Genomic DNA, 25,052 nt, shown 5'->3' on the forward strand with positions numbered 1-25,052 from the left:
AACCATAAATGTTGGAGAGGATGTGGAGAAATTGGACCACTTGCTCACTGCCAGTGGGAATGAATAATGGTACAGCCTCAGTGGAAGACAGCTTGGTGGTTCCTCAGAAAACAAAATATTGAGTTGCTCTATGACCCTGCAATACCACTACTTGGTATATACCCAGAATTGCTGAAAGCAGTGACACAAACAGACATTTGCTCATTGTGTTCATACTGGCTCTATTAACAATTGTCAAAAAATGGAAACAATCTACGTGCTCATCCACAGATGAATGGATAAACAATGTGGTATATACATACTATGGAATATTATGCAGCAATAAGAAGAAAGGAGGTCCTGAAGCATATGATATGGATGAAACTTGAGGATGTAATGCTAAGAGAAATGTCATTCACAAGAGGAGAGATACTGAATAATTTTGCTATTCTGACTCTGGGAACAGTAAAGTTATAGCCTTACAATGTAGAGTATAGGGGACCTGAAGGTACGCAGAAACTAGAGATTGTTGAATGGTTACCCAATGATGTTGAACTTAAATGTAAGGGAATGGATAGAAGAGATGGTATTTCATTAGTGAGGTTATAAGTAAAATTGCCATATTGAAGGTAAATATGACAGAAAGGGGTTGCATAGAGCCATGTATCCCACTGATTAACTTTATAATTATAAATAAGTTCTTGCATGAACTACTTCAAAGGTTGATCTTGTACAAAGAGTCAATAATAAAGGGGCACTGGGGGGAACCAATACTTCATGCTATGGTCTACGTTTAATAGGAAGACATCACCAGTACCACAGCAATTCCAGGAGTAAATAATTGGGGGTGGGGGAGGAACAAGAGATAGAGTGAGATAGATTTGATATTTGGTGAGGCTGTGTGGGTTCTTTGTCTCTTTGGATCAATGAAAATTGTTTAAAATTGAGAGTGCTGATGATTGTACAATGACATAAGGGCACATAAGACATGGCTTGTTTATTTGGGACATTATCCATGATGGCCAGTAGATGGAGGGGGTCATAGTGTACAATGACTAAGAAGCAGAAAGGCAAACTGTGAGGTATCATATGATGGAGTATTGTGTGGCTACAAAAAGGAATGGAGTCATGAGGCACACAACAAAGTGAATGAAACTTTGGGATACAGTTCTGTTCAAAATAAGCCGGAAACAAAAGAACAAATATTGATGGTCTCTTTTAGAAAATACTTACAAGAAAATTGGAGTCTGCTCTTACAGTAGCCACACTTATTCTGGAGTTGTAAATGTATTTCTAGATTTGGAGATGCTGTGCTAAATGTGTATAAGCTGGTACTTCCCCTGGAACTTCAGGTTTCTCTATGTACCTGAAACTCAGAGCCAGGGTTCTGCAGCAAAGTCAGTATTGCTATGTACAACAACTGTTAAAGTAACCAGTAAAGAGATCAGTCTTCAATTAGAGACAAAAATGAAGCTGATCTGTTGAAACTAAGGTAAATCAGAAATGGCATATCCTCTAGAGTTTCACCTACTGTTTGAGACAAAATGCAGACATGTTTATTATGTCTAGAACTAAATTTTCTGTAACACATAATCTAAATCACCCTGTCGGGATAGCACATTTAAACAACCCAAACACATTAAGCCCAAAGCGGGAATGAGGCCTTGTAATTCTGTATAGTTTAATGTAATATTCAGATATGTCCCACACTCTGTGGACCGATGATTAAAAAGTATTGGTAGAAAGAGAGCCTCTTTCGTTGCTCAGATATGGCCTCTCTCTCCAGCCAACACAACAAGCAAACTCACCATCCTCCCCCTGTCTGCATGGGACATGACTCCCAGGGGTGTGGACCTACCTGGCAATGTGGGACAGAAATCCTAGAAGGAGCTGAGACTCTGCATCAAGGGATTGAGAAAACCTTCTTGACCAAAAGGGGGAAGAGTGAAATGAGACAAAGTGTCAATGACTGAGAGATTCCAAACAGAGTCGAGAGGTTATTCTTACCCATTAAATAGATATTACCTTGTTATCCAAGATGTAATGGAGAGGCTGGAGGGAACTGCCTGAAAGCGTAGAGCTGTGTTCCAGTTTCTTGACCATGATTGAATAATGATATAGCTTTCACAATGTGACTGTGTGACTGTGAAAACCTTGTGTCTGATGCTCCTTTTATCTACCTTGTCAACAGATGAGTAGAATGTATGGAATAAAAATAAATAATAGGGGGAACAAATGTTAAAATAAATTTAGTTTAAAATGCTAGTGATCAATGAAAGGGGTATGGTATGTATAAATTTTTTTTTCTGTTTTTGTTTTATTTCTTTTTCTGAATAGATGCAAATGTTCCAAGAAATGATCATGATGATGAATATGCAACTATGTGATAATATTGTGAATTACTGATAATATATGTAGAATGGAATGATCAAAGTAGGAATGTTTGCATTTGTTATATGTTTTTTGGTATTTAAAAAATAAAATAAAATAAATAAAAGTATTGGTAGAGGGCAGGCCATGGTGGCTCAGCGGGCAGAGTTCTCACCTGCTATGCCAGAGACCTGGGCTCGATTCCTGGTGCCTGCCCATGTGAAAAAAAAAATGTATTTGTAGAACCCCTTGAAGACTAGAGAAAAAAATATGGGACTATTAAACTTTCCCATCTGGGAACCCCCTGATACTCTCTCACACATTATTTCTCCCAAGAAAATAGGCCAAGCACTTGGTTTTGAAGCTTGCCCTTAAGAAACTTATTTTTGGAGTGGAGAAACTAAGACTACTTGTAATTAGGCCTAAGAGTTGGGTCCAGGAAGCCTCTTTTGTAGCTTAGATGTGGCCTCTTTCACTCTCTAAGCCCAACTCTGCAAGGAAAATCATTACCCTCACTTCTGACTCCCTCCCTACATAATATTCAGGGGTGAAAGTCACCTGGCCCAGGCACTGTGGGATCGACAATGGCTTCTGGACCAAAAGGCGGAAAAGAGCTATAACAAAACAAGATATCAGTGGCTAAAAGAATTCAGATAGAGTCAAGAGGTTATTGTGGAGGCTACTGTTAAATGCAACCTTCAGCTAGATATTGCTCATTGCTGTGGTTTGCCAAACACTAACCAACAGCATTCCTGTTAACTCTAAAGAACACCTAGGGCTCTAACTGAGACACTACAAAAGTTTCATGCAAAGTTTACTTTCCTGAAACCTATAACTTCTGGAGAGTACCTAGGTAGACCAGATAAGTCTTGAAACCCAGAGGTGCCAGCCTCTCCAAGAATATCAGCTAATTCCATCTGCCTATCTTATTTATCAACACCCCTCTTCAAATATGATAAAGTTAGAATGGACATAGCTCAAAGATCTCTATTGAGTGGCAGAAGAATCAAAGAAGAAGGAGGAGTTATAACAGAGAAGATAGGATTTAACAAATGAGTATGACTGCTGAATCACAGTATTGATATTTCTTTTACCCTCCAGTGTTTTGGAGTAGTTATAATGAAAAACCTGAATTTGTGAAATGGTAACCTGGGCCAAACTTTGAAATCTCTTCTGTAACTACTTGTCAAAATGTACTTTAAAAATTATTCCTTTTTCTTTTTCTTTTGTATATATATTTCACTATAAAAATGTTAAAATAATAATAATGAGACTGCAATTGGAGCTTGGTTGAGCTGCCTTCTCTTGTTCCTAGAAGATCTGCTTCTTTTTCCCACTGGGAAGTGTCTTTGGCAGCCGGCTGTGCCAATGGGGAAGGGCGCCACCCTCACAGTTCGGGATTTTACTTACAGTTCCGTGCTGTGATCTTGGCCCTTCCACTGGTTCCAGACTCATGTATGATGTGTGTCCAGTCATGGAGTCCCCCAGACAGTTGTTCCAGATAGTTCCTGCCTATTTACTAGCTGCTCTAGAAGAGTAACTTACTTCCACACCTTCCTATGCAGCCATCTTACCCCACCTCTCATAAAAGCATTTCGAGAGAGCTTCTCATTCATCTGGGTTTAGATCATGAAAGTATCAATGCCAGATGATGCATACACACACACACACACACACACACACACCTGAAGGAGTCTAATGCTTGAAACATATTGGTTTAGAGTTCTCAAAGACTTTTTCCCCCTACAGCCTAGAGCCAAGGTAATACCTGGCTCCTGGTACCAAGGGTAAATGGGAACTTGGGATTCCTTGGACATTAGGAATCCTTCCAATCTAGAAGGGAATTGGGAAGAGCACTGGCTTTGGTATCAGATAGTTAATGCTATCTCACTGGTAATAAGGTAGGTAAAGCACAGTGCCTAGTAGATAGATAACAGATGCTTGAGTGATGCAGTTACTTCCCTTTGACTAAAGGAAGGGCCAGGGTTAGATGTTCCACAGTGATGGTTGGGTAGATTCTCATGGTGGCTATTAGCCATTTCTTTATTCCCAATGGGTCAGAGCTATTTTACCTCTGAGAGTGCAAAGAGGATAGGTTGCATAATAGAGGTGGAGTAATGAGAAAGTGATGATATCTTCATACGTCCTTTTCTCTAGAGCCACTACCTGGTGATCCACCTCTAGACACATTAGCTGTGGCATGGCTCTGACACAGCTGTGGGCAAGGGCATTTATACAATGTAAGGTATGTCTGCATCTTTGGTTCGACAAGATCTGTTACTCTTGCATGTAGTAGCTAACAGCTCCTTGTGAGTAAATTCAGGCTTATTTTCCAGTTGAGGAAACTCAGGAAAGACAGTGTCTTTGTCAGCATCACCTGGGGAGAGAGGGATGTTTAGTTGATCAAACTGTGAATCTGAGGTATTTTGTAGGGATGGAATATTTTGATGTCAATTGCATTTTGTGAAATATGAATTTCAGCACCCAAACATGGCAGTCTCTACTCTCATCCTCTTGTTGGAAGTTGAATTATTGAAACTGGACAGACTACCCTCAGCCAGTGATCAGCAAAAATTCTCAGGTTTAAACACAAACGTAAAAACCATGTATTGCTGCTTAGAGCAAGGGTTTGACTCTGCAAACTTGTATTTTGGGTTGTCAAATTTTTGTAGTCAATTTAATAAGAATGAGGGCCAAGCAGATGGATCATGGCCTTTTTGATTGTTTTTTTTTTTTAATAGCCTCCAGTGAGTGAGTAAGAAATGCAGGGGTTTTATTTGTGTTTTTATAGGTTTTAACCAGAAACAATACCTTCTCCTATTACACCGAAACATCACTGATTTGACCTTGGCTGTGGAGGAGAGCTACTTCTCTGTGAAAGCCGATGGAATTTTTATGCTGGCATTGAACACTAGGTGGCAGACGTGCTCTTGTTAATATTTGGTGACCGAGTTTGGAGAGCAAATGCTCTGAAGGGATGAGGAACTCTCTGAATTAGTCACACTCCACACCACCCCACCAGCCCCAAAAGGCCACACAGGATGTTCCCATCAAAATAGACGTCTATTTTGGAATCCACAGGAAACATGTTTTTACATTATTGATGGCTTGGCCAGGGATGTTTTTCTGAGGCCTTTCAATTCATTTCAGAAATGAGCAGAGTCACTAGGGTCTCAACTTTTCATTCATCAATGGTATGAGGAGAAAAATAAAATGCAGATTTAAAACCGTGACATCATGTTTGGTACTAAAAATCTTTGCCTAAGAATGTTGGGGTCCTAGAGAGGCTAACAGAGTTGACTGTGGGATGTTTTTTCTCTTTCCTGATCTGAGAGACAGAAATATTACTTTTGCATATCATAGAAATTCAGATTCAGGCTGGTCCTCAGTAACCATCTAACGACCACAATCTTATTGAGAGGCACTCAACCCTGGCCCTGTCTGAAACTCACCTGGGTGCTTTCAAAAACTACAGGTGCTTGAATCCCAACTCAAGCTTTCTGATTTGGCACACCTGGTTGTTGGGTGAGCTTCTTGCATTTGAAAAGCTGTAGAGGTGATTCTGGAGTGAAAACACTACCCTTGGAGTAGGAGATAGAGCTTCTTAAGCAGAAACATATTCTCTGGATTGGCCTCATATATGATAACAGCCAAGAAAGTGTGGTTTTAGAAGGACCAAAAGGACTCAACAACTAGAATCCACTCTCCCCTTTAACCTAGTAGGGGCGTTGAGAGTCTCTTCACGAGTTACTCCTTTATATCTCCTAGGCTGAAGCGCAACAGTAATTTGGGGTTTCATCTGTCACTGGACTTAAGCTTCTTATAGTTGCACGTTGTTTGATGCATTATCAAAAGCAATCAATAAAGTAATGAGAGCAAAGCACAGGCTTATCAGAGTTGAGAAAGATTTAGGATCTTGCATCCCCCTTGAGAAGGACAGGCCTGAGAACAGGAAGGCATGGAAATTCACTGGTCACCTATAGTGTAACCAGAAAGGAAGGATTCTGAGGGGATTTGGACTTTGTATGTTCTCCCATTTTGTAGAGCACTACTCAGTCTTACTGCTTAGTATGGAGGAGTCAAGTATAATAGTATAATAATACCCTCCTCCCCACCCCACCCCAACAGGGACAAAGAAGCTGAATCCAATGTGTCGAGGGCACATTCTAATTACTTAGCAGTATTGTAGACAAGGTCCAGCCTTGTATAGTGAACCCAGGGCTTCTCTTTGTGGGAAGGTCTGAGGGCTTAACAGTTACAGCTAGGGCTGGGTCTCTTAGACACTGCAATTCTAGGTTAAAATCAATAGGCTGAGAACACAATCTACCTGATTATTATTTTCCCTCTGGATTGATCTGCTATTTTAGTGTTACACATAATACTATCTTGAATAATTAGTTCATTTTAAGTCAGTTTTGTCTAAAATTCATCAGTTCTAGTGGAAAAAAATCAATTGGATCTTATTTGGCAATACAAATTGTATTTGGCAGTACAAACTATTTTGATTGACGTTAGCCTTCACTTTTATCATTTAGTCCTAGCTAGTCTTAGCAATAAAAAACTTAGAAAGAACAAAATTTTAAATTTGAGGTAAAGCATCCTGTCTGTTAACTCTAAATTACCTGCCTACTCCCATTAATTTTTATTAACAATCACTGGAGATTTTCTCTGTTATGTTTTTTAGTAACACATACTTTATTGCACTCTGGAAAAACAAACAGAATTAAGGATCTATAATTAAATGTGTGCTAGTGACATTTGGGATTCTCTAGGTGCCCATCTGGCTAATCAATCTCAGAAATATATGCTTTGGAAAATGATTTGCTCAGCTTTCCAATATTTATATTGATCTTGCTCCAGTTCCTAATGAATGAGCAGGTTTTATCCACAATAGAAAGAAGGGTCTACGAGACAGAAATTCAGCCAAGGTAGCTGTGCAACCTCTTTGAGCTTTAAGCTTTGTATGTGACACCCAAGCAGGATTCAGGGTTGGAGAGTTGAGACTTAGGGTCTCTTGCACCTTAGATCCCAAAGACCTAAGAAATCAGAAAAAACATACGTTTCCTACACAAAATTTTTTTTTTGATATTGCAATGATTTCTCAGGGGAAAATTTTCATACATATTTCTTTGGGATTTAGTCAAATATTTAAAACTTTAGCTCAGAAGTGGACCTGTTGGCAACTCTAAATATTTCTGACATTATACCCTCATGGTTTTCCTTCTCAAAGTCATAGGAAGCCATTCCAGTAGGTGTGTTCATCATTCTCTTTGGAATGAGAATTGTGATGCTAAGCCCATTGGATGACACAGGAGTGGCAGGGTGATAGTTTGAATCTAGCAGGCTGAACTCTAAATTTTAAACCAAAAATTTTAAATCATCAGAAGGAAAATAGGCATAGAAAAGATGAGGCAGATGCCTGAAAGATAGCCACCTTTTTAAAGAGAGATTGTAGGTTTATAGAAAGATTATGCCAAAACTGGAGTTGCCGTTTACCAACTCCTATTGTTTTTAAACATTTTACATTAGTGTGGTATTTTTGTTACAAATGATGAAAGAATATTATTATAATTGTACTGTTAACTATAGTCCATAGTGTACATTAGAATTCACTGTGTTGAACAGTCCTACGGTTATTGTTGTTTATTTTTATTCTAGTGACATATATATCACCTGAAATTTCCCTTTTAAATACATTTAGATATATAATTCATTGGAAGACACCTTCCCTTTAAAAGAAAGTAAAAATGAAAATGATTTCCTCACAGAGAAAAATTTCTCTCCTGTTTTTTGGCTTTCAGCAACTAATCAGTTATAGATAAGTTAGACAAAGCGGGCATTTTCTATTTTCTCATGATTGATTGGATCAAAAAAGTTTTGTTTTGCTTTAGATCTTTAAACTCAGACTCTTTTGCTTAATGAAAAGTGCTTTCACTGATTAACTGACTGACATACCACACGTCACAGAAAAGGTTGAGGTATTTGCATAGTGCCTTTATGGTTTTACCTGAGTATGAATTGCTTTATCTGGTTGTTAAATAATTTGCCTATTTTGTGAGGAGAATAATAATGGAGGATACAGAATGCTATGTGAGCAGCCTGACCATTATGAGTTATCTAGGTAATTGCAACAGTTCTTTTTTGCATTGTGTGAGCTATAGCAATAAGGCAACAGGTGTTTTGCAAAATGAAAATTTGTTGATATAATTTGACTGGGAAGTAGAAAAGCTGATGATGAATAGTAAAGAGATACCTCTTCCTTAAACACATCTTTAATTATAGTACACTGTATCCTAAGAATTAACTTGACCTTGGTTTTGAAGTGAACCAGAAAATGTTTCGTACCTTTTACATTATTTTATTTTCATCTAGCATTTGCAAGTTGATATTATATTTTTGCCAATGATATCATTGTCCTGCAGATGTGTTCTGTTTAGCCTTTATCTTGTCCCACAAAAATGCCAGTTATTATCATATCGCTTTTATTATATTAGAATAAAAGGGAAAATACAGTTGTCATAAATATTTTTCTTTATAATAATAAAAAGGTAAAATTGACACCTAGAAGGGCATGGCATTTCTAGAAAAAAGTCAAAAAGCATACATGTTTTTTGTAGAAATGAGTATATAGACTCTCAAAGGGTGCCTTTGTCAAAAGAATTAACTTAAATTACTGTTATGTACAAACTTTGTCCACTTCTTTTGTTAACATTTACTATTGGATTCTATAAAACGCTTCTGTTTAAGGGCACTATTTTAAACAGTAATGGGGTTTTACCTTGATGTTTTGTGCTTTTCCTCTTTCTGCTTTATTCCACTCATTTGTCTTTTATGTAGAAAGTTACCATTCAAAATTAGTGTCTCAACTGTTTGAATTTATTGCGTTTTTGGTCTTTCTATTGACTAGGCGGTGTATAGCTCTCCAAGGTCCTGAAACACCGTTACTTCTTAGAGCTCTGGTTTGTAACACTGGCTAAACATTGGAATTACTTGGGGAGTCATCCTTTCCACCTTTGAAAAAAAAGTACTGTAAAGCTCATGCTTCTTAAGATTCTGGTTTAATTGGTCTTCAGAAGGCTAGCCAGAGACTCTAATGTAAACTAAATTGAGAGTCACTGTCATATGGCCATGGCTGTTTCGTTCTGATAGTGCTGTCTAGCCTCTCTCTGTGTGCATATAGTTTATTATCATACAGTTTTTCTACCTTGATGAAGGTGATCTGTTATTTTTCATAGCGATAGGACAAATAGAATCATGGCTTCTGCTTTGTGATACCCATACTTATAGAAGTTTTGACTGACCTATTGTGTTTCTGTGAGATACAGATATTTTTCCTCCTTTGAAAGTTTTTTCTTATGATTCTTTATCACTTATGGTGTTTGCAGGGAACCATATAATAACTAGCTAGGACCTAGTTTTCAATTCAAGTGTTGTTGATGACCTGAGGAAAATGGGAAAGGAAAAGGGCACTATTTTAATTAGGGGGAAATGTGGCCTCTACAATCTGTGAAAAACATTATGGAGTAAGAGGGTGACATAGGGCTAGTGTTTGATCCAAAACCTTGAAATACTCTTCCAGTTTAACCATGCAAAATTCCTAAAGGGACTATATATATATATATATATATAACATATTATTATTTTTATTATTATGTATATAAAATGACAAGGTGGCACAAAAGAGCATAGTTATGTTCTAACTCTGGCTCCCAAACCTACTGTGGAACTTAGTCTGTCCGATCCATGTGGAGAACTTCTTTTTCCCCATCCTAAGGGCAGTCCTGAAGTCTGTTTCATTTGTTAACTATTGGGATTATCTGGGATTTTAAAAACTGTTTTTGCTAGGTCCCCCTCTCCCTCACCACCAGAGAAATTGGCTCAATTGGTATAGAGTGTCTGGCCTGGGTACCAGAAAATTTAAATCCTAACATGGTGAATTCTAATGTGAAGTCAAGGATGATAATCTCTGGTCTATTTGACTTCCTTCCCAGTAAGTGCACCCTTGATTCTCAGAGTTTTCTGATCCAATGACAAGGGCTAAAGCACTTCAAAATAAAGACTAAAAGAAGAAGAAGCTCAAGAAGCTGTCAGGAGGGAGCCATCTTCAGGCTTTCCTTTCCTCACCAGGTGGGATGGAATAGGTTTAAAAGGGAGAAGGAGGCTAATATGAAACAGAGGTGGACTGATTTTTCCCCAGGACACAGCAGGACTATTCTTGTCTTACTTCTTTAGATTCAAGATATCAAGGGAATCAAAAGAAAGAAGATACATTCATGCACATGATCCTTAACACCTTGAAAAATGCACATCCAAGGAGAGTGGTCCATCCAGAGACAAACTCCTTGTCCTTGGGAGTAGAATGAGAAGTGGATGTCAGGAAAATATCAGAGTTCTGATTCTATTTTCTTGGAGCCACTGACACAATTCCTGCTTCTGCATCTGTGGCATCTAATATTGTCCCAGAAGCCTTTTGGCATTAACCCCAGGGACAACATTACTTGAGAATCACCCTATTTTCTATTTAAATTTTGTTCAGCTATGTTTTATTCAATCTTTGCCATAGACCCTAGAATCAAAATGTCTGGATTTAGTATCCTAGAACCACTACTTATACCACCACCTTGACCTTAGTAATGTGTTCTGTCTCTCTGAACCTCAGTTTTTTCATCTGTGAGATAACTGTATCTACTCCATAAGGTTGTGTTGAGGAATAAATATAATAATTTATGCAACAGCACTCAGTACAGTGTCTGGCATGTAGTAGGAGCTCACTCAGTGCTAGATGTTCCTCCTCCTCCTGACTTACTCTCCAGTCTGGCTTACCAGATACTGAGTGCCAAAATGACAGTAATAATACCATCTAATATTATTGAACAATTATTATGTGCACTTTGTAGGCACTAATTAAATTCTCACATTAATACTCTGAGATGGTTGGTATCATTATGTAACTCATTTTATAGGTGAGAAACTTGAGGCTCACAGACATTAATTAATTTGCCAAAATCACATGCCAGTAAATGATGGATCTAGGGTTCTAACCCAGGTTTAAAGCTATGACATAATAAACCTCAATTTGAGAATGTGATTTTCCTTATTAAGTTAATCCTTTGTTTCATCAGAGGAACTAAAGCCATAGTAAAATGAATCTCCTCTCTTTTTGTTGCCACAGGCAAAACTAAAGTTCCCACATATATTAAAAACAGCTCAATTTCTGGTTTTCTCTTGGCTGGCTCATTCTCTGTAGGTGGTTGCTTGTTTGGAATCTGGGTTTCTTTTATAGCAGCTGTATCCTGGAGTGCTCTCCCTTAAAACTCAAGTTTCCAGCTTCACCATTACATCTCAAAAATTGTATTTACTTCAAATCCCACAAGTGCCTCTAATGTTCCAACAAAAAATAGAGCTTGCAAAATTGCGGCATCAAATATTCCTGCTTCAGCAACTGAATCGGAGCAGCAGTTTCCTTGTACAGTCACATTTCCCTTGACAAAGCATTAGTTGGAACTCAACATACATTGTATTCTAGATTTATGTTGTTGATATGAGTCATATATAATGAAAGAGATTTTTCAGGGAGATACAGAAGTAGGTAAACAAGAGAGAGCAAGAGTCAAAGACTTGGTTCCAGCTTTGCTGGTGGTAATCAAACTACGACAGTTTTCCAGAACCCATGACCTGTAGCTCTTGCATCTGGGGGGAAATTTACCACCATTACAGATATTTTTTTTTCTCCAGAAGTGCTGTCTAAACTCCTATCCTTTTACAAAATTTATTGACTGCTATAGTGACATTCTCATCCTCAGGTTTCCTGAGGTTTTCTTCTTCCTTTTGGTTTTGTTTAAAACCTCCTGATTTTCTTTCCATCTCCCTTTTGACCTCCTACATCCTTGGCTTTAGTTGCTGAGTTAAGTGTGGGTTGTGTCTGGGGATACAGCTCTTATTCTCTCTTATAGCTTGGTACTCTACATTTAAATCAGGCTGTTCCCTAAGAATAATTCATGATCTCTTTTTTTGACCTAGCATGATTCTAAGGATTTCTTGGCCCTGTACTGTTAGTATGCCACAGTACCTCTTCCCCTGGGATTCCTTAAAACTATAAGAATTTTGTCCTGGAAGAGGTGCACCCCACAATCTTTTTGTGAATTAACTTTTCCAATTTTCTCCAGTTTAAGCACTATCCTTGTTTTTCCTTGAGTTTCCTTTACTGTACAACCATGTTCATTGTTCAGAACCAGGCACTTGAGGTTATTCTTGCTTTCTCTTCATCCAAATTAAGTAGGGGATTTACTTACACTTCTTTGAGTCAACCTCCCCTCTGCTTTTGTTAGCCTGTAGAAATAAAGTACATTTAAAGAGAGGTCATGATCATGTATACTTGAACTTCTACCCTTTTTGAAGCTCCACCTCTTGGGACTATAGTCCGTGCCTTGAACAATCTATAACAACACACCTCACTCTTTGGTGAGGGGAACATAAAGGCACTGTGAACTTTCCTTCATTCCCTTAGAACATAAATCCTGAGTCCATCCATAACTACAAGTTCAGGAATTTATGGGAAAGTTCTGCACTGCCATTCCATAGTTTACACAAAGTTTTACTTTGTGATCATCTCTACCCACATCTTTATATAAAAACCCCTTCTCTCTAAATGTAAAATGAAGTATGTCACTGCTGATGTGTTTGCCTTTGGTCATGGAGAGATAGCTTGCACAGACAATTTTGTAGTGGTCAAAAACAGAGTCTGGGTTCAAATTCTGCAACTACCACTTATTATCTGTGTGAACTTTGGCCCACTAAATTAAACCCTCCCAACTCCCATTTCACAGATGCAAAATGAAGGTGACAATACTAGTACTTACCTAGTAACATTATTGTGAAAGATAGATCAGATGATGTATGTTAAACATCTAGTACAGGATTTGGCACATCATGAGCATTAAAGGACTTGTAAATTACTCTCCTTCCTCCTTCCTTCTCCTTAATCATAATCACCATCTTTTGGGAATACAAGATGATGGGAACTGAAGGGGGATTCACAGGACCACGGGTACGGGGGGCAAGAGAGAAGGTCTACAAAACAGAGAATTATGTTGGTGCTGATAATAAATAATAATAGTTACTATTTATTGAGTACTTTTTGGGAAAGAATATAGATGTGCTTTATATATATTATTCCCATTTTGCAAAGGTGGAAATAAAGCTTAAAGAAGTTAAGCATGTCAAGAACACACAACTGTGAAATGGTTCAAAGTTCACTTGTTTCTACTTTTCTCCATTTATTCTCCTTCAACTGAATTTAATGTTTATGTTCTTATTATTTGTCTATGTCAAATGGAAAAAGTAGACAGAGGAGCAATTGGAGAAGATGAGAAGAAAGGGAGATGACAGTAGTTGGGGAGAAAAAATAGTAAAAAGGAAACAAGCAGGTAAAATTAGTGGATCACAAAAAGATGGGCAGAGGTAGGGAGAAGGCTAGCAGTGTAGAAAGGTTTATCTGTGAACTGAGGATTACCTGAATTCTCATGTTTCTTGGCTGTGAATTCATGACTAGTGCATTCTGGGTTATTCCTCAAATTTTAATGTCACGATTAATCACCAGGATTCCTGCAGCTAAATTGGCACCCTCTTTCCTTCCTCTTCCCAGCTCTGTAGACTGTATGTCTGCCTACTTGGGTCCTGTAGAATGGCCAGAAGTGTCATAATGTCATCACATGACCAGTCACAAGCTTTATTAGCAATGGGATGAGATTTCAAAAGGAAGAAACTCAATGTACTGGTATGTAGAGTTGGGGAAAGGGAGAGGAAGCAGATCCAACCCAAGAAGCTGAACATCTAGTGAAAATCAATGACCCTGTAAATGGATTTCCAGGATTAGGGGGACAACTCCAGTATATTGCTTTTGGAAGGATTTTACTTAAATAAACGTGAAGAGTCTACTATGTTCCTTGCCCTGTGCTGAGTGCTTCCCATGTAAATTGTTCCATATTTTCAGAGTTTTATTATTTTCTTCCTCAAAGCAGGAAGTCTTATGCTGAAGACAGGCTGAAAAACCGATATAAGTGAAGACGCTCAGGATAGGTTTTCCCTGCCTTACCCTAGTTTCCCTGCATTACTTCTGAGATACCTCCATGGGGATTCTTTTGGTATGGTGAGAGACTTGGAGTAGTGTTGTCCACCTCTGTTTTAGCTCATAGATGTGGACTTGAAATAAGTGATTTATTTGCGCATGGTGACCACAGTTGAAGAAATTTGAACAGTGTTATAATTAATTTATTACTGGTATTCACGAATCAGTTATTGGTTAGCCTTAGTACTTCCATGTAGAAACTCTTCCTTGTAGCCCTTGGGAATTGTATATGTTTTTTCAAATTCTGAGCCTCCCCCATCAGCTTAGGAATTGGGAACAGGGGAAAAGTGTTTTGAATCTCCTGAAAGAATTAAAGCTCAACAGTGAACATAGAGGCATTGCTGATCTTGAAGGAGTCTGCTGAAATCAAGTCAAAATAAGAGCAGGAAAAGTGACAGAGGCAGTTGAAGGTTAAGTTTGATGTTTTTGTAAGTTGGGACAGGAGTACATGGGAAAGAAGTGGTCATGAACTAATCACTCAGTCTGCCTTGTAGTTGTTGCCAGGCTATTATGTGTGTTCATGGCCCTGTCTGCTTTTCACAACTAGTGGGTCTCATAAATAAAAGAGATGTTAATATTTATAAGTTTATGTGTATTATATGATTTATAGAAATCCTGTGAGTGGTGTTTCAGTAAATTACAAGTTTTATAAGCAAACTGAGTCTTTAAATTAGCAATTTTGACATGTGAGTAGTGCTATTAATGCTAGAAAATCTGAATTTTTGGTTGACTGCCCACTCAATAATATTTGCTGGTGTTTTCAAAGTGTCTGAATATTATACTATAGGCTACTGTTCTTTGTAAATACTTTAACAGAAAAAATGCAAAGAGAAAGATCTGAACATTTTTGTGTAGAATACTCTGATATGAAATCAGAAACTCATTGAAAATTAATATCAAAAGCAATAATAATTTTAATGTCAAAATTGAAATCAAAGCATATATGTAAATGAGTTTATGTGAAGCAACATGTACCCTAACATCCAATATAAAGATCCTTTGGACGCATGCGTAACAATTCAAACAATATCAATGCAAGATGAAAAAAGATTTTTTTCTTTGTGATGTATGTCCCAACAAAGATCAATACTATTTGATAGGGTAATTAATACTTTGTCTATTTTAGAATTTCATTTTATGAATAACTTTAGAATATTAGATACTTGTGGCATTACCATTTGATTTTTAAATGTTATATTTGAAATTTATTTTGTTTTACACATTATTGAAATATATAACCTTGTCACATTGTATTAGTTCATAATAATAGTAAATCGTGCATTTATTACTATGTCCTTATTTTTATAGAAAAGCCTCTGAAGCTTTTAGTATAATAATATCACCAAAATGATTCATTTTTATTATTATGGCCACTTATTATTGTTATTTAAAAATATTTAGAGTATTAAGAAAAATATAAAATAGCTTATGATTTTGGGAATTCTGATTTCTTGTTGCCAGATCTCAAAGATTAAAATCTGTTGGGGATTTGAAACACTTGCTGGGTCTGTATTCCTTCTTGGCAAGAACTTCCTGGAGCTGATCTCTGCTGTCTCCTTTAGACAGGGTGTGGGATCTATTTGCTGCAGTCCCAAGTTGAACCATTTCATTTTGTTACACTTCTTGCCTGGCTCCTCTGGGCCTCTATGTTGACAACCCAAGCTCCTTAGATTCAGGCTCTCACTCATTGAGGACTTGTTTAGAGGTTTGTTTCACTTCCAATGTTCCCTGTGGCTTTTCATGACCTCTGGCTTGTCAAAGCTCTCCACTCTTGTGTTCACTCCAGGGATTTGTGCCCGTTCTTTCCCTTCCTGGTGAAATGGGTCCTCTTCTCTCAGACCTCTGTTGTCTAAAGAGACAAACTGACTCCAATGCATTAGCACAGTTGTTCTAAGCCCTGGCTGCACATGGCAAAGACCTAGGTAGTTTTTCAAAATTACTCATGCTGAGCTCCATCCCAACCAATTAAATCTAATATGTAGAAGTGGGGCTGAGGCACACGTGAGTTCTAAACGCCTCTCTGGTGATTCTCATGTGCAGTCAGTGTTGAGAACCACTGAGGTAATAGCTTGAGTGGGAAGAGCAGAGGTAATGAGCCAAGCAAGGAGTGAAGGTTGTTATGCTAGGGACGTCTTTCTTGGAGCCATTTCTGTAGTATAAACAGCAGGGCTGTGTTGCTTCTGTGCATGTGTTGTGTGTCCTTGTCTTCTCTGAAGACGCCTACATGTTTGTTTCTGGCCCATAGGGAGACTTCTAGAGAAGCCCAACTTCCTAAGTGCTTATCACATCTCACCAATTATTCTCTCATTTTGCTTTTTACATCCATAGCTAGTGTCATCAGTGAAATGTTGTCCTGACCCGCAGGACAGTCAACGGGGTCCGCCACCTGCTGAGGGAAGAATGGCTATGGGACAGAGAGACGCAAGAAGGACAGCAAGACAGGATTCTGATCAAGCTGCAAATTTTATTAAGCAAGCCGGGTGTATATATACCGACTTGGGGAGGGAGTAGGGTATGTGGAGCATTATGATAGGAGGGAGTTCGCGCAGGCGGGAAGGTCCCGGCGGGAACCTATTTCCGTGAAGAACCTTGTTGTACTATATAGATGCCATTGCATTAGCCGGGGTGGCCATGTTGGCTCAATCGCCATCTTAGGTTAGCCTCTGGTCCCCAACATCTCCTCCCTTTGTTTTTCAAAAAGGGGATGGAGGAAGGATGCTGATTAAGCATTCTTTTGGCATTAACCTTTGCTGGGGGAAGTAGAGGCCTCATTCCCCAAGTTGTTTGTGGCTCTGTTTTTCTGGGGAGGGGAATTTTTGCAGAGCGAACCCCTATGCAAATGAGGCATATTTCTCAAGGAGCTCGAAAACGGCCTTTGATTGTTCTGGCCCTCCTTTGCAGTGCTTTGCCTTGCACCCAGCGGTACCAATCATAGCATAAGCTAGAAGCATACTTTCGAGTGGTAGGCTATTCCCGTAGGAGGGGGCGATTTACAGAGGGTAGATGTTTTCTTGGCCTTCCAGGGTTACGCCCTGGTCCTGGAGATGGAGCCTTTGGTAATGCACCTGAATGGGCCTCCCTAGGGCTGAATTAACTTGATCCTTTACAAGCTGGAGTATTTTCCTTATAACAGCAGGTGCAATAGATATTATAAGGAGTAGGGTTATTAAAGGGCCTAATATAGGGAGGAGGTAAGGCAGTAGTCCATTAAATGCGCTCCATAGAGGAGATTCAGCCAGTTCTTGTCTTCTTTTTTCCAATTCTTCCTGCAGCTTCTTAATTTTGTCTCTGACGATGCCGGATTTATTTGTATAGAAGCAGCAGCGTTCCTGTAAAGCCAAACATATTCCCCCCTTTTCTGCAGTTAATAAATCTAGCCCTCTACGATTTTGTAGGACTACCTCGGCAAGAGAGTCTAGCTGGTCTTGAACGTCCTGAATGGTACTTGATAAAGCTTGCACCTCCCCAATTAATTGTTTGGATAATTTAGTATACTGTGTGACAGAAACCCCTATACCAGCAGATCCCGTACCTAAAGCTCCAAGAATACCCATCGTAGCCAGGAGGGGGAGCATTTGCACGGCCCTTTTTTGGCGGCCAGCAATAAGGTCTAATCTGGGAATAGGTACTGGCTCCTCCCCTCTGATGATATCGATATTAGGAAGGAATATACTTAGGACACATAATCCAGTCCAATTTTGTGGGAGTGCAGTATAAGCAAGGCTACCGCCACATACGAATACAGTGCCGTTAGTGGGACAGAGGGGATTAGAGCTAGTGATTGTTTCCTGACAATCAATAGGGAGCACGCCGAGATCTATCTCATTACTATCATTAGTGGATGGCGAGGAGAAGCAAAGAGTGCTGTTTTCGAACTCAATCAGCACTCGGAAAGGTGTGGAGATACTGCAAGAACTAGAAGAGTTGCTATAGGTATTATTGCGTGGTGGCAAGGCAAGGGGCAGGGGGCCTCCCATCCGTAGGCAAAGCCAATTCTGGTTTGGACATATTGAGTAATTTCCAAGTGGCAGTTAAAATATCATATGTTTGGGGGTCTAGATCTATATTTTGGATTTTTATTTTTGCTAGCGGGTGATAATGGAGCTGAGGATATAAATGATCAATTATTGCTTGTAATTGTTTTTTAGCTACGAGCTCTCTAGCTTGATCTTGGGGTCCCCCTCCACCTGACATTTGTATTGGGGGTGTAGGTGACCAGCACACCTCCTTCCCTATTGCGGCGTCATTTCCGCCACAGTTACTGAGTTGGAGCTTAGAGTTGCTTATTCCTTCAGGCGGCTTAAACATTAAATCTGTGCGAGATAATTTAGTAAAATAGTAAGTTTTGTTATTACTTTCGTTTATGCACTGTGAATACGCCGTATAGCACTGGGTATGAAGAGAGGAATATATTTGGGTGCAAGCACACTTTGGTAATACCCCATTAATGGGGGATGCTAGATTAGGGAGCTTTAAACAGACCCATCTTTGATTTTTTCCTACCTCGGAGACGTGACCATGTAATAGGTAGGCTACCTTCTCCCCACAACTTTGCTGCAATGAGTATGTTCCCATCAAGGGGGTGTTGTTAATTGTTTCTTTACAATCGCACGCAGTATTATGGATTTTGTTCACCAGTTTTTGGATGGCTTGTGGGTCATCCATGCCACCAAAAGTATATTTTAGGAGCAAGCATAAGATGACAAGTCTAGAGGGAAATATTAATAAAGCCATTCTAATAAAGGCTATCTATTCCCTTGATTAAGGGAGAAAAACTAGCAGGGTAATGCATCCTATAGCGCATAGAAATGTTATGGCGAGCAAAATTCTCTCTAATAGATTCCAGTCTTTTGGGGCGATTTGTGCTAATATTGCTGCCCACACTAGGGCTAGAAGACAAATTAGTAAGAGCCAGTAATTCATGAGGTGTTAGTGATGAGGTAAACCTGTGAGTAGGAATTCTTCTGGCTTCCAGTCGCGTATTGGTTGGTTGCCTCCGGGTAGGCTATAGCAGGATTTGTTGAAGCGCTGAAAGAGAGAAGAAAAACATTTTTCTCAGGGAGAGACTTCCACCCTGGAGAGATTATTATTAGAAGGACGGGGGAAAGGTGTCTCAGAGGTGAGTTTCGATAGTGGAGAATCGATATGTTTTATCAGTCTTTCTGGAAGCCAGTGAGGGCCTTCCTTTTCTTGATCATATATGCAAGCAGAGCCTCGTCCCCAAATTATTACGGGGTCAGGCCCGTTCCATCTCGATGTTAAGGGGTCACGCCACATAACAGTGGCCTGATTTGTAGAGGTTTCCGAATGCCAATGTCGATCGGCTGCGGAACGCCCATTGGTGTCAACTGATAGAAAATTAAGAACGAAAAGCGCATGGTGAAGGAGGTCACGAGGGCGCTGCTTCATTAAGGAGAGAGTGCTATTTTTTAGGTGCCCTAGGGTATTTTTCAGGGTGCGATGTGCTCGCTCAATTATTCCCTGTCCCTGAGGATTAATAGGGGATTCCTGTAACATGTTTAATATTAAGTTGTAGGCAAAAGTTTTGGAAGTTTTTTCCCGTATAGCCAGGCCCATTATCTGTTTTGATGGTTTTTGGCTGACCTAAAACGGAAAAACAATATAGTAGATGGGATTGAACATCCTTTGAGGCTTCTCCAGTATGGAGGCTGGCCACAATGAACCCACTGAAGGTATCTATGCTAACATGCACATATTTTAACTTGCCAAACTCTGGTAAGTGCGTGACATCCATTTGCCACAGTTCATTAGGGATTAGTCCTCTGGGGTTAACTCCCAAGTGTGGGACCGGCAATTCAGTGACACAGTTTTTGCAGGCCTTAACTATGGATCTTGCCTGTTCCCTAGAGAGGTGATATTTGTGACGAAGGGTGGTTGCATTTAAATGGTGTTGAGCATGGGCTTTTGTGGCTGCTTCGAGTGGGCTGAGGACGGCCAAATGAACTGAGCGAGTGGCTGCGTCTGCTAGGGCATTGCCCTCGGTAAGTGGGCTAGGCAGGTTCGAGTGTGCTCTGAGGTGTCCTATGTAGAAAGGAAGGTGGCGCTGGTGGATAAGCCTTTGTAAGGTTGAGAATAACTGAGTAGTGCTGGTGGAGGGTTTGATAAAAGGTGTTGTTTCCAAGAGGGGTTTGGACTGTGCGATGTAGGCACTATCAGTGTATAGATTAAACAGTTGGGTTTGGAGTGTTTGAAAGATGTGTAAGACTGCATAAAGTTCAACGAGTTGAGCCGATGTAAAAGGGGATGGAAGGGGAGTGGCCCTGCCCTGAATTACATAGGCGGCGGTGCCATTGGCAGAGCCATCGGTGAAAACTGTGAGCGCTGGGGTAATAGGTGTTTGTGATGTGACCCGAGGGAAGACAAACTGATGAGTTTTAGCAAACTGGATTATAGGATCACTTGGATAATGATTTTCCAAATTGCCTGAAAAGGAAATGAGAGCGATGGCCCATTCGTCATTTGTTTGAGATAGCCATTGTATTTGTTCTAGTGTATATGGGAGAATGATGGTATCAGGGTCCCTTCCGAATAACTGGAGGCTCGTTCGTCGGCCTTTTATTAGGAGGGAGACAGTTAAAGATGGATATGGGAAGAGAACTTTACTCGGTGTGGAGGGAAGGTGTACCCAGTATAAAGGTGAGCCTTTATTTGTGGGAGACTTTGGATTAAGTTGCCAAAAAAACCCCTGTGGGCGCACGAGGCGTGGGAAGAATGATAAAATATAATGGTTGGCCATAATGTATTTGATAACAGGTTTGATGTTGGATAGCCGATTCTATAATGGTCAGTGCTCGAGCGGCCTCCTTCGTTAAAATTCGAGGAGAGGAAGGACTGGGGTCACCTTTCAGTAAGTCTATAAGGGGTGTAAGTTCCTCAGTTGTTAATTTTAAATAAGGACGGAGCCACTGGATGTCACCCAAGAGTTTTTGAAAGTCATTTAGGGTTGTTAAGTGATTGGTTTGTAAATGGATTCTTGGCGTTAGGACTCACTCCTGGTGGAGTTCAAAACCTAGAAACGAGAATGAATTTGAAACTTGTATTTTGTCTGGGGCTATTGAGAGGCCCATTGCTTTCAGGCGTTTTAAGAGCATTAGAAAGCAGGTATGTAAGTCAGTAATTGTTTGGCTGGCAATTAAAATATCATCCATGTAATGGAGGATATAATTGCATGGCCATTGAACTCTAACGGGACGGATGGCGTCGGAAACAAATTTTTGGCACAGTGTTGGGCTGTTAGCCATGCCTTGCGGAAGAACTTTCCATTGGAAGCGAGGCATGGGGGCTTGAAAATTAGTTTGAGGGACGCTAAAAGCGAAGTACTGTCTGTCCTCCGGATGGAGGGGTATAGAAAAGAAACAGTCTTTAAGGTCAATAATTATTTTATGCCAATTTGCAGGGATAGCAACTGGCGAGGGAAGGCCAGGCTGAAGCGCCCCCATGGGGACCATTACTTTATTGATGGCGCGTAAGTCTTGTATTAGTTGCCATTTGCCAGATTTTTTCTTAACAATGAAAATTGGAGTGTTCCAGGGCGAGTGGGTAGGTTCAATATGCCCGGCATGAAGTTGTTCCTGTACTAACTGTATGGCTGCCAGGGTTTTATCTAAAGTTAATGGCCATTGATCAACCCACACAGGATTTGTGGTTTTCCACGAAATTTTAGTTGCGTGGGGTACAGGAATGTCAATGACCATTAGGGTAAATTTGGATTATAACCAAGTCCTGTCCGGTCGCTTCGCGGGAATGTCATTATGGGTTGTTTTATGCCCTGGTTATTTTTCCCTAAACCTTGCCCAGGGAGATGCTGCATGTTCAGCATTTGTGCAGTGACAGCATCGTTTGAACTATGCATGATAATTCTCATTTGGCTTAAAATGTCCCAGCCCCACAAGTTTACCGGTAGATCAGGTACGATATATGGTAAGACATCTCCTGTGTTGCCCTCCTCATCTTCCCATTTTAATAACTGAGCACTCACGAGGGGTTCATTTTGGCCACCTATGCCTTCGATTATAGTATGAGTGGAAGTGAGGGGCCAAGCCTTAGGCCAGTGTTTTGAGGAGATGACAGTAGCGTCAGCCCCAGTATCAATAAGTCCTGTAAAGGGTTTTCCGTTAAGTCTTAAACATAAGGTTGGTTTCTCTTTAGTAATAGGTTGGGCCCAATAAGCATTTGATGACCCAAAGCTGTTTTTTGAGCGATAGGGCTTTTTAAAGTTAGTATTGATATGTTGAAGGGGGAGCAAAATGAGTTGTGCCACCCGATCGCCAGTATGGATGGGAGCGAGGTCATAGTTAGTGGCAGCAATAATTTGAATTTCCCCTGTATAATCATTATCAATTATTCCCGGGGTGATTTGGAGGCCTTGCAAGGCGGCGCTAGCCCTTCCTAGTACCAGACCAAAGGTGTTAGGAGACAATGGCCCATAGACTCCCGTAGGAATAAGTAAAGGCGATGTTTCTGGGGTTAGTATTGAGTCGGAGGAGGCACAGAGGTCCAACCCCGCACTCCCTGCTGTGGCCCTCCAGAGTTCTGAGACACGGAGGCGTGGTGAATGGTTGGTAGCCCCGGAACTGAAGGGAGGGGTTGCTGCTGGGGGAAAAACCGCACTGCCCCGGTGTTTGTCCTCTGAGGGGCCTGGGGCCAGCCCCGATAGGAGTTTCCCTGCTGCCTAGGCATTAAAGGCTGACCCGTGATGTCAGTTTTAGAGTGACAATCAGAGGACCAGTGAAACCCCTTTTTGCACCGAGGACAGATGGTGCGAGGGGGAGGTCTTGGATTGGGGAAATTAGATACCGGCAGACGCGTGGGAAAATTATTTGTGCGTAGGGGACAATTTTTTGAATAATGACCTGATTCGTTACAATTAAAACAGATGGGGCCGTTGTTTTGAGGACGATTTTGTAAGGCAGCTAATATTGCCTGAGTATTAGGATTTATTCCGTTACAAAGTTTAATATAATTGGAGAGGTCAGTGGTACGAAAGGGGCGGATTGCCGCCTGACAGGCGGTGTTAGCATTTTCATAAGCGAGATGCTTGATAAAATCGCTTTCGCTTTCCTGATCACCAAGAATGCACTGGGCTGCGGTCTGTAGCCGACTGAGGAAGTCAGTATATGGCTCATTGGGGCCCTGAACTATTTTCGATAAAGAGGAGGTGAGAGCCCCCTTTTGGGGAAGCAGCCTCCATGCCTTAATGGCGGCGGACTGCACCTGGAGACCAAGTCCTCGGGGATATTGTGCCTGGGTAGAATTAAGATGATAAGGACTTGACCCCAGAAGCTTTTTTAATGACCAAGATTTTGTGCTGTCTTTTAAAATGTTGCTTTCAGCGTACTTTTTGCACTATTCTTCATAATCTGATTTCCATAACAGGAAATCACCACCTGATAGGGTGGCTCTGGCGAGCTGTGACCAATCATTTGGAGTGAGTTCCTTTTCGCTAATACTATCTAGCAAAGCCAGGGTGAAAGGGGCAGTTGCTCCATAATCATGCACGGCCTTTTTTAGTTCCTTTAAATATTTTAGATTAATCCTTTTGTATTTATTGGGTCGGGGTATTTCCTCCCGCTCGCGGCTACGCTCGTGGCTATATTCCGATTTTATTTCGTCCTCATCATTAGCCCTCTCGCTCCCTTCCCCTTCTTCCTCACTGCTTTCTTGTTCAGACTGAGGCTCGGAAGTTTCTGACTTTGCCTTTTGCTGGCTACGGAGGACCGGAAAAACGTAGCGGGCACAGCGGGGGTTAGAGGGCTTATTTTGGTTAGTCATTAGAGAGAGAGAAGAGAGCGCCTGACTGGCAGTTTGCAGGCAGTTAAGGAGGTGATTATTTTGCAGTTGTTGTCGGTTAACCCTGGCCTGTTCCTGGGCAAAGAGTTCACTAAAGGCATGAGCACTGTTTCTGAGCGTAGTGGCCGCTTCCTCCAAGGCTGTATATTGTGGAAACCGGGGCATTATAGGATGGCAATGGTGAGGAGGTTGTGGTGCACAAGGCACATGGGGGGGGGGGGTCGAAAGGCTGGGAGATTATCAAAACCTGAGAGGGGTTTTTCGGCATAAGGAGTTTTATTTTCTTGGAGGTCAGTGTCATTTGGTATATCTATAGTGACAAAATCACATTCTGAGTGAGGTCTGGAGAGGGGGCGTGCATTTTTTAAGGCATTTTCTCCCTCTGTATAAAACTTTAGTATTTCAGGGTCTGAATTTTTTAAGGTGTTTTCTCCTTCTTTACAAAGCTCCAGTATTTCAGGGTCTGAAGGGGAAGTTTTTATGGCCTCATTGATTAAGTTCCAATAATTGAAGGCTGTAACTGGTACCTTTTCCGGTCCAAAAGTTTTATAATAGTCCTGTAAACAATCTCCTACTCTTGACCAGCATTTTTGGTCTATGGTCCCGTCAGCAGGGAACCATGGACAGGTTTGATAGACAAACTGAAAGAAATTTCTAAGGTCCTTTTTCTTAACTCTCGCTCCTCGCGTCTTGAGGGTTTCTTTTAATTGTCTCACGTAAAGCTCATGTGTACTAGATTCCTGTCCCATAGTGAATTTTTTAGATG

The sequence above is a fragment of the Tamandua tetradactyla genome, chromosome 13, assembly GCF_023851605.1.
Source record: "Tamandua tetradactyla isolate mTamTet1 chromosome 13, mTamTet1.pri, whole genome shotgun sequence".
Classification (NCBI taxonomy): Eukaryota; Metazoa; Chordata; class Mammalia; order Pilosa; family Myrmecophagidae; genus Tamandua; species Tamandua tetradactyla.